The sequence below is a fragment of the Mandrillus leucophaeus genome, unplaced genomic scaffold (genome assembly GCF_000951045.1).
Source record: "Mandrillus leucophaeus isolate KB7577 unplaced genomic scaffold, Mleu.le_1.0 Scaffold489, whole genome shotgun sequence".
Lineage (NCBI taxonomy): Eukaryota > Metazoa > Chordata > Mammalia > Primates > Cercopithecidae > Mandrillus > Mandrillus leucophaeus.
The window spans coordinates 157,613-167,568 of record NW_012105242.1 but is presented as its reverse complement, the minus strand read 5'-3'; the positions used below and the strand labels follow the sequence as shown (position 1 = coordinate 167,568).

Here is a 9,956-nt window from a genome sequence, read left to right as displayed (position 1 = left end):
GAATTATGCACACCAGCAGGCCCAGGGCCTGTTTTCCATGGACTCGGTGTTCCTGCTGAGCACGGCCTCGGTCTCCCCGAGTTATTAAAGACATTGATGCCTCAGAACTGACTCTGCCTCCACTTAATCGGCTCACCAGAAAATTACAATAAAAATCATCTGCCACTTATGAAATTGCCGTTCAAATGGACTATTTCCTGCCACCTGGGGACAGGCTGCTGTTTCTCTTTCAGCATCGGTGTCTGAGATGCTGTCTCTGGGAAAGAGCGATCATAGATGTTGTTGAGACGGTCTGTTGGCCAAGCTGTGTCCCTGGATTGAAACCAAAGTCACAACAATGGGTCTGAAACGTACTGAGGAATCTGTTCCAAAGATGGCAAGAGCAATTTCAAACAGTACTGCGAGGGCCCTTTGGGGTCAGGACAGGCACTGATCAGCTGAGAGCACAGGCCCTGTGCAGCCACGGCTCCTCCAAGCCAGCACTGCTCACTCCACCTGTGGAATCCCAGCCAGGAAGGCCAATGTATCTGCGCCGGTGCCTGAAATGTCAGTATCACAAAGCCAGCAGGAGGGGTGACCCGGTGGAGCTCAGCAAAGATGACGTAAAACAGGCCACAAAGCTGGTTCACCAGGATGCAGGAGGATTTGTCTGTTTTCTCCTGAGAACGGCTGCTCAGCTCACTCCACACAGCATTTCCATGCTTCATCTGTTAGCCCTGGAACGGGTCCCCTGGGACCCACGGACCTTGGCAAGCTCCACTGTAGGGGACCCTCATGCTGACAGTCAGCTCACCCTTGTGGATAAATCCTGACTCTTCCCTGCATCTGGAGTCATCCCCAAGAACCCGATCACACAGCATACAGGAGGGCTGTGAGCTGAGATGAAATCTGGGCATTGTCTTCGTTGTTATTAATTTAATTGTCATTCTGTCTGAGCAGTTTCATTTTCAGAGAGTAATTCGATCGCCCTTTTAGAATCTTGATCATCTCGGTGTCATGTTCCTAGAGGGAGGCATCTCTGGAAGAGGTGCTCACTGTGCTGTTCTTTTAGTTAAATTCATCTGTTCCTGCAATAATGTGGATGAAACACCTGCCCTGCAAGCTAAATACACATTTGCTCCTATTCCTGGGACCCAGAGTGGAGTGGAGTTGACCACAGCGTGTGCGTTAGATGCCACTCTTCAGGCAGGTTCACTCCTGAGTCTGCACTCAGGGGACTCCCGCTGTTTCCCATCGTTGTGCTTACACCCACCTGGCTAGCAAGTGTGCATCGGGAGACGGATTTCACAGGTGCTGAGCTGCTGGGTGGGTGAGCTGGGAGATGGTGGAGAGAACACAAAGGCCGGATTTCGTTCGGTTCTTACCTGGAAGGTTTGAGGTTGCAAGAAGAGAACTTTCCTTCTCTGCAGTCAGGCAGAGCTCAAGGCCGGTCCTCAGCCTTGTGAGGTCAGCTTTCCAGCTCTGTCTGGCCGCTTCTGCTCATGGAAGTCATGTCAGGACGCCTGTTTGTGTCCGCGGTCGAGGGGCTTCCCCTGCCGCCAGCCTCATGAGCATCACCAGCAGCTGATGCTTTCCCGTCCCCCGGGTGAACCCTGCTTCCATTTCTCACGGTGCTGAAGCAGGAGCAGGGGGAGGCTGTGATCCATGATCTCCCACAAATCCCAGCAGACATGTTTTATAGTTTAAAGTGGTTATACGAGTTCTTCTTTTTGGATATTATTTGTGTGTGACCAGTTTACATGGTGTTTATTGGGTGTTTGTGTTTTTTATAACGTCGGTTTGTGGGATCTGGGAGAAGAAGGGTTTTTAAGAGGAAGATCCTTGGGGAGACAGAACCTTGATGCGGGGAGCTGTGAGCGCTCCACTCAGGGCGGGGAGCACATTCAGGGCGAGCTGAGCAGAGCCTCCGAGGCTTCTGGCTGCCCCTCTCTGGGTGTGGGGCCTGTGGGGCGACTCCATTCAGGGAGGATCTGGCCACTTGAGGCAGGAACAAGCCCAGTAAAGCCTGCGCCGCAGCTGAAGGAACGATCCCCTGTTTGTTCTCTAAGAGGCCCCTGCAGGCGGGAGATGTCTGAAATAACCACCCGCAGGCAGAGAGTAAAGGGCTCAGTGAAGAAAGAAACTGGAGCTCAGTCCCTTGAGGGCAGAAACGCATCCCCCACACCCGCCCTGAGCTGAGCACGGCCACGCCTGGGCTTTGTGGGAGCCTGACCAGGCCCAGCGCCTGCCGTTTGCTGAGCAGTGAGTAAGGGGAAGTTAGACAGCCGCAGGGACATCCTTGGCCTGACTGGTCCAGCCACTTCACTAGCACGTGGGGTGGATGAAGCTCAGGGAAGCCAAAGGACTTCTCCTGGATCCCTGGGGAATAGGACCGGAGGTCCCAGCTCTTGACTCCCAAGTCAGTGCTCCTGCTATGGCCCAAGGTTGCTCAGCACCTGCCAGGCCTGTGCGGGGCACTTCAGAGTCATTAGCCCATTTAACCCTGACTGCCACAGACACATGAGGTTGGGAATGTACCCATTCTACAGATGAGGAACCGAGGCTGAGAGAGGCAGGTAGGAGGAGGGGTGAGACCCAAACCCAGCACTGTGACTCCAAGGAGCCCTTAACTTCTATATGCTCATCAGATAAATATTCTATCCTGGGACAATTAGTATTTTCTTAGATTCAAACAGACAAACAAACAGAAACAAAAGAAATGTTAATTGTTGAGGACATGATTCTCTAATCAGACTTTCAAGGAAATTCCCAGAACTTTGCGGGTTAACAGTGATGCTACTTGTTACCATTGGCTTCTGCCCCTCCTACCCGGCCCTGACCTAAGCACTTTTTTGGCATTTAGTTGTTTAAACGTCATCACAAACTTCTAAGATACGATTTGATGCAACATCATTGCCCCTGTGTTAAGGGTGTGGAAACTAAGCTGGGCGAGCAGAAATTGCTTGCTCTAAAACCCTGAACCCATGATTCCATTTCCTTGGAAATATGCCTGGGATGGGGATTTGGAAACCTGTGGGAGGTTGTGTTATTGAGGGTCATTATTGTCATTCTCCATCTTCCTTCCCTGAATCCATGCCCTGTGTCATGTGACTTTGTAGTTTGTGCCTCTAGAGGTGGAGTCTGTTTCCTTGTCCTGTTGATGTCGGGTTTGCTTGTGTGACTTGCTTTAGCCAATGGGACATTAGCAGGTGTGATGTGGGCAGAGGGGCAGCATATGCTAGCACAGCTGGTCTTGCCTGCTTGTTCTCCTGCCTTCCATTATGAGAGAAATAGGCCTCTGGTTGTCACTGGTCCAAGGAAGATGGGAGACCCTCAGTATAGCAGACCTGGACCCAGCTTTCAGCTTGCAGCCAAGAAAAGCCAGTCCTGGCTCAGATGTGATGAACCCCATCAGACCTGTGGACATGAGAATGAGAAATAAATACTACTGTTTGTAACTGAGTTTGGGGGTGTTTTGTTACACAGCATGATTGTGAGAGTAGCTGACTGATACAAAACTAGAGACCCAACATGCTGCAGCGCTCACTAGCACCTGAATGCATCTGCCCTCAGGGCCATCTTCTCCTGACACACCGTGCTTTCCAATGCCCTCAGGGCATCTTCGTGTCAGATAATGGGTCCTTGCCCACCATGTCATGTTGGCCCCTGTTCCCAAGGGGCAGGCCCAAGTTCTTCTGGTCTAGTTCAATGGAGCAGCACCTCTGTGCATTGGAGGAGCTCTTCCTTGTTTGTTTTGTTTTTCTCTAATCAGACATGCAAGGGTCCACTGAGCTCTTCTAATGTAGAGAAAGCCTGTTTGGCTATCATTATGTCAGTTTCTTTTTGACTTTTGCAAACTAACTGTCACTAAACATTCGTCAAACCTAGAGCTGGTCTTTCCCTGGTGACAATAAAATAGCAGGAGTGTTTGTGTCCTCTTTGGATCACGGTGATATTTCTGTCCACCCTGACATCTTCGCTGGAGAGAATGCAACTGTGTCCCCTCCTGACGACTGTTGGGAAGTTTCTTACTAAATAACCATCAGCATCATTATCATTGTATGTCTTTTGGACAGGAAGAAGGGAGGACAAAGTTCTGTCTCAGACTCTTAGGAGTCAAGAGGGAAGGGGACGGGAGCTGCTGACCTCCGACGGCTTCCCCAGGGGGCTCTGGCTGGGCTGCTCAGCTGTGTTCTCTCACAGCATATGGTTCACAGCTCCCTAGGACCTCAGTATTATTCTTACCACAGGACAGAAGACGACAGCAAAGCTCAGAGAGACTGTGTAACTAGCTTTAGGATTTAGTTTCAGCCTTAGAGTTAGGCTTTCCCTCTTCCTGATTATAAACTGAAATGATAATAACGGTGAGTCAAGGCTTTCTAAACTAAGCATATTCAAGCAATATTATAATAACCAAAAGAAAAACAAGAAAAAAAATTTATTGCCCAGAAATAGAAGATTGTTGAAGGCAGTTATCGTATATCTATATGAAATACATTGTAACTAATGAAATTTATACTTTTGAAGACTGCTTAATGGCCTAAAGAAATGTACATGGTATAATGTGAATAAAACTCAAGGCAGAATCTGATGAGTAAATTAACAAAACTTCTAAACTAACTAAATTAAACATTTAGAAGAAATCCTAATTTTATAAACCAAATTGATTTTGTATGTGCATTAAAAACACTGGAGTTAGATTTTATTTTTTCTCTATTTTCTAGGAATATTTTATAAACTTTTCAATTAATTTTTTAAATCAGAAAATAAATGAACATCCTTAAAAGTAAAAACGTAATAAAAGCATAGAGCAGCCTTGAGGTGTGACGTGTAACTGTCTTATCATGTGGGACATCTTTTCATTTCACAAACTCTCCCTTCTTCTTCGGGATGCCCCAGGGCAGGGACCCTGTCTCCTCCCCGTCTTGGTGGCGCCGGGAAGAGATCAGAGCCCAATAAATAATTGATAACAACAAATGAGAACTCCCTGAAAGGAGTCCATTCACTTCAGGTGGCCCGCTAACTCCTCAAGGCTTTCTCTTAAGTGCATTTCATTTGTTTTGATTTTTTTTCAACTTAAATGGATGAAAATTAAAGCCAGGGAGCTGTTGGCACGTGGAGAGCCGGAAAAGAGAAAAATAAATGAGTGCAGTCCCTGCAGGACCAAAGGGTGGGGCCTGGACCTGGGCACCTGCCGTGTCTGAAAGTCCATTTTTTGCCCAGTTGTTCTGTAAGGCACTATGATCTAAAAGTCAGAAAAGAAAATGGATGATGTATGCAACAACATTCAATATTGTTACTACAACGTAAGAAAGGTGGATTTAGAGCTCAGAGAGAACGGTCCCTGCATTGGAGTCACTTGTTTACAGGTGTGTGCTGAACACCCACCCCTGCCAGGCACTGCTCTGGGTGCCAGGACAGGGCAGGGAACAAAATAATGCCCGCTGCCCACCGCCCACCGCGAGGTTACTTTCGAGTCCGGAGGACAAGCAGTAGTAGTTGAACTGGCAACTGCATGATGTACGGGAGGTGGGGGCTGTTCTAAAGGACGATAGAGGTGAAGGGCAAGGCCGTGTCAGGGGTCAGGAGGCCTCTCTGAGGAGGCGAGCGAGCCCTGGGAAGAGCACCCCAAGCAGAGGCACAGCAGGTGCACAAGTCCCGGGGCAGGAGAGACCTTGGTGATCCTGGCTGACGAATGGCAGGGAGGCGGGTGTGGCTAAAGCCGCGTGACCGAGGGGGAGGTGGGAGGAGATGAGGTCACAGGAGAGGGCGTGGAGTGAAGCAGTGAGGGGTGACCCGTGGCCTGTGGTCACTGTATCCAGGTGGGCAGGCTCCGGTGGAGAGCCAGGGCTCTCGGGGTGGTCCTAGGGGCAGCAGCATCAGCACCCCGGGACCCTGCTGGGAAAGCCAGCTCTCAGGCTCTGCTGAGACCTCCCGAATCAGAACCTCAGGGTGGGCCCGGCCATCGGAGTTTTAACAAGGCCTCCAGAGGATTCTGACACTCACTAGAGTCTGAGAGACACAGCAGAGCTCCAACCTGGGCTCCAGTTTTCACCCATGAGACAGGAGGATTCTGGGTGGAAGGGCAGGAGGGGCTGGGGTCCCCCCCAGAAGGAGCGCCCCAGGAGGACGCCACACAGGGTGGACATTCGCTCCTCTTGGGAATGTTCTCTAAGGGTTCCTTGGACAGGAGAGTGGCTCTCTGGGCTGCCTGGCATTGGAGATGCTGGGGGGCGAGTGCCCCAGGAGCAGGCCTGCACCCGTGACTGAGGGGCGGGGAATAAAACCCCAGCTTCCCCTGTGTGTGGGTGACTCTGAGGGGTGTCCCGTACACAGATCCCAGGCTGCTCAGCAGGATCGAGTTAGGAAGGGGGTTCCAGGACAGGAACCAGCATGACTAGAGGTGGAAGAACCTTGGCATATGCAAGGCACTGTGTGTAATTCCATGGGGCTGCAGTGTAAGCTTGCGGAGAGGAAGAGGGAGAGTGGCGTGAGATGGAAAGTGACTGATGAAATGTATGTCTCTCCAGGAACGTGGGCCACAGATAAGCCCCCAGTGAAGGGACTTAGGAAGCCTCTCCCCCTTGGTGCTCTTTCCCCAGAGAGTCTTCAGAGACTGGAAATGCTTGCCAGGAAGGAAGAGCCACTTTCTGTCCTCCATCATCAGGAGCACAGAAGAGTGAAGCTGGGCCCACGTACAGAAGCATCTCATTATGTCTGCAGCAGCTGTAGCGCTCTCCTGGGGCAGGAGACGCTCCAAGGTCAACATGACTTTGAAAAGGGGCTGGGAGAAAAACCCCCAGGGCTGGCCCTGGACTCACTACCCCAGGGCTCCTAAAGGGCTAAACATGACTAGATTGTAGTGAGCCTTTCCCAACATGCAAAGAAGCATCCAGGGATAATGTCTAAATACAGATGTGCTATTTCTCTCCTCTTCCTTTTTGAACTTTCCCATCACCCTCAGTGTCCTCACAGCAGCTTCCCCTTGTCCTATGACAAACCTGGAGCAAGGTGCTTTGGGTGGGAGGCAGAGTGATGTGGGAGACCCTGAGTTCTGCATATCTCTGCCTGTATTTCCCTCCTTCCTTCCTAGTTCAAGGAGGCAAACAGGTGTGGCCACTCCTCCTGGCAGGGACTTTCACAGGACAGGGGCAGGAGCTACTTGAGAAAGATTAAGCTCATTGGAGAGAGGGATGGGGCAGAGAGGGAAAGAGATGGAGGAGAAGATTGTTGAAGAATGGAAAGGTGCAATGTTCCCCAGGTCCTTGGCAGAGGGTGGCTGTGAGGTCCCACACCTGCAATTGGGATTCACTGGATTCCACCTGAGGCTGACCTGCTGACCAGAGATGGGAGCCCAGTTTCCTCTTCTGTAAAATCAGGTATAGCCCAGTGGCTTTCAACCCTGGCTGTATGTTAGGGACACCTGGGAAGTTTTAAAGATTCCTGACGCCCACATTGGACCCCAGATCTATCAGATCAGAACATCTGGGTTTGGAATCTTTAGTGTCCCTCAGGTGACTCAAATATGCAGCCAAGATGGAGAGCACAGACCTGAGCTAAGTCCTGTTGATGAGAATTTGGAGACCATGAAACACTTAGAGCAGGCAGGATCCTAAGAAATCACCTGCTGCAACTCCCACCTTTCGCAGGGGAAGAAACTGGTGTTCAGAGAGGCCAGATCATTCACTCAAGGACACACAGAATGTGAGGGGCAGAGCCATTTCCAATATTCCCGCCACCTCTTGCCCTCCCTAGAAGACCGGCTGGAAGCTCTCAACTTCACAGGAGAGCTGGGTCTGAGAGGCCCACATGGGATCCCTGATTTCCAGGAAGGAAGCCCAGGCCTCCTGGCGGCTCAGTGAGTCACCCTGCAGCAGTGGCCCTGAAGCCTCTCCTTGAAGAAAAATTCCAGGAGGCTTGAAATGTTCTCCAAGATATAGAAAAGGAAGACGTGCCTGGAAACTGGAGAAGACTGCGCAACGGATATAAATATTTGGGTTTTGTGGCTTCTTCCCCCCCAGAAAATAAACACGGCAGAATTGCTTCCCACTGAAAGGGCATCTGGGTTTCACAAACAGACCATAAAGAGGCAACCAAAGACCCAGACATCCCCAAATCAGCATCTGTCCCTGCCATCTGCTCTACCTCCATCCTCCTCGGTCTCTCTCTCACCCAGGCTCACAACACAGGGAAGCGCTCTTGCCTTTCGGAAAAAGGACGGTCTTCTCCCCACATACTTGTCTCTTGGCTCCTCCCACAGGTGGAGGGTGAATCTGATTGGTGGGAAGATAAGACTCTGGGCTCCATCCAGTGGGTAGGGCTAATATGCAAATGGTCAAAAGAGGATGCTTTTGGCAGCAACTAACGGAATATGCAACTAAAAGTGGCTTATTTTATTGCTACCTAAAATGGGGTCCATGAACCAGCAATATCAGTTCATTAGAAATACAGAATACTCAAGGTAATACTCAAGGCTTACTGAATCAGAATCTGCTTTTCTTTTTTAAACAAGATTACCCAGGTGATTCATATGCACATTAAAATTTTTAATTACTTAGAGTCAAGTTTATTTTGTTTCAGCTTTCTACCTGGCTAAAAATCTAATTATATATTAATTCCAAAGCCTCCCCAACCCCCACCCCCGCTACGTTTTCCTGTTTGAAAAAAATCACAGTACCAAAAGGAACTGATTTCTAATGTGTAATATATTTTGTTTAATTGCCTTTGTGCAGTTCAGGAAATGGGTTTCCCACATTAATTCATGGATCCACAAAAAATTTAGTGCAATTTGGTTAATTTTAGATTCACACGTGATGGTAAGAAATACGGAAAATCTCACCTGCACTTCACTCATTTCCTCCCAGTAATACCATCTTCCTAATTATAGTAAAGTTTCACAAGCAGAATATTGACTCTGATACAATCCATCTATCTGACCCAGGTTGCACCAGTTTCATATGCACTAATTAGTGTGTGTTTAGTTCTTTGAAAGTTTATTATGTGTTTAGATTTGTGTGACCACCACCATTAAGATTCAAAACAGTTCTGGCCGGGCGTGGTGGCTCACGCCTATAATCCCAGCACTTTGGGAGGCCGAGGCGGGTGGATCATGAGGTCAGGAGATTGAGACCATCCTGGTTAACATGGTGAAACCCCGTCTCTACTAAAAATCCAAAAAAATTAGCCAGGCGTGGTGGTGGGCGCCTGCAATCCCAGCTACTTGGGTGGCTGAGGCAGGAGAATTGCTTGAACCTGGGAGGTGGAGGTTGCAGTGAGCCGAGATTGCACCACTGAACTCCAGCCTGGGTATAGAAGAAGATTCAGCCTCAAATAAATAAATAAATAAATAAATAAATAAATAAATAAAGATATCTAAGTGAGATCATATGGTGCATAACCTTTTGAGATCGGTTTTTTTCACTGAGCTTAATTCTCTGGAGAGCCATCTTGCCGTCACAGGTATTAATAGTTTGCTCCTTTTCATTGCAGAATAGTATTTCATAGTAGAGACGCACCAGTTTATTCAACTCATTCATTAAAGTACATTTGGGTTGTTTTCCAAGTTTTCGCTATTATCAGTAAAGTTGCTATGATTATTTGTATGTAAATTTTTGTCTGAATACAAGTTTTCATTTCTCTGGGACAAATGCCCAAGAGGGCAAATGCTGGGTTATATGGTCAGCACGTGTCTAATTTTTGGAAGAAACTGCTGAACTGTTTTCCAGAGCATCTGTGTATCAGCAGTGTTTTGTATGAGCAATACAAGTTTTCTATACCCTTGCCATCATTTACTGTTATCACTATTTTTTATTTTAGCCACTTTCATGTGGGTATTTAGTGATTTTAATTTGCATTTTCCTTATGGATAATGATGCTGAACATATTTTTGTGTACTTGCCATTCAGATATCACCACTGGTGAAATAGCTATTCATGTCTTTTGCCCATTTCCTAAATGGATTTTTTTTTTTTTTTTTT

The 9,956-nt window shown here is 48.4% G+C and overlaps 2 long non-coding RNA genes across 2 annotated transcripts in view; one reads left to right on the top strand and one right to left on the bottom strand.

Moving 5' to 3' along the window:
* Positions 1 to 2,708: 2,708 nt before the first annotated feature.
* The window catches only part of LOC105550483, a 14,475-nt gene continuing 7,227 nt past the window's right edge, over positions 2,709 to 9,956 (bottom strand). The window contains exon 3 of the long non-coding RNA XR_001007733.1: positions 2,709 to 3,396. This is a non-coding gene — a long non-coding RNA (uncharacterized LOC105550483). The remainder of the gene's footprint in view (positions 3,397 to 9,956) is intronic.
* On the top strand, positions 5,826 to 6,913 carry LOC105550482. The gene is made up of 2 exons (XR_001007732.1): positions 5,826 to 6,120; positions 6,582 to 6,913. It is a non-coding gene; the product is annotated as an uncharacterized LOC105550482 (long non-coding RNA).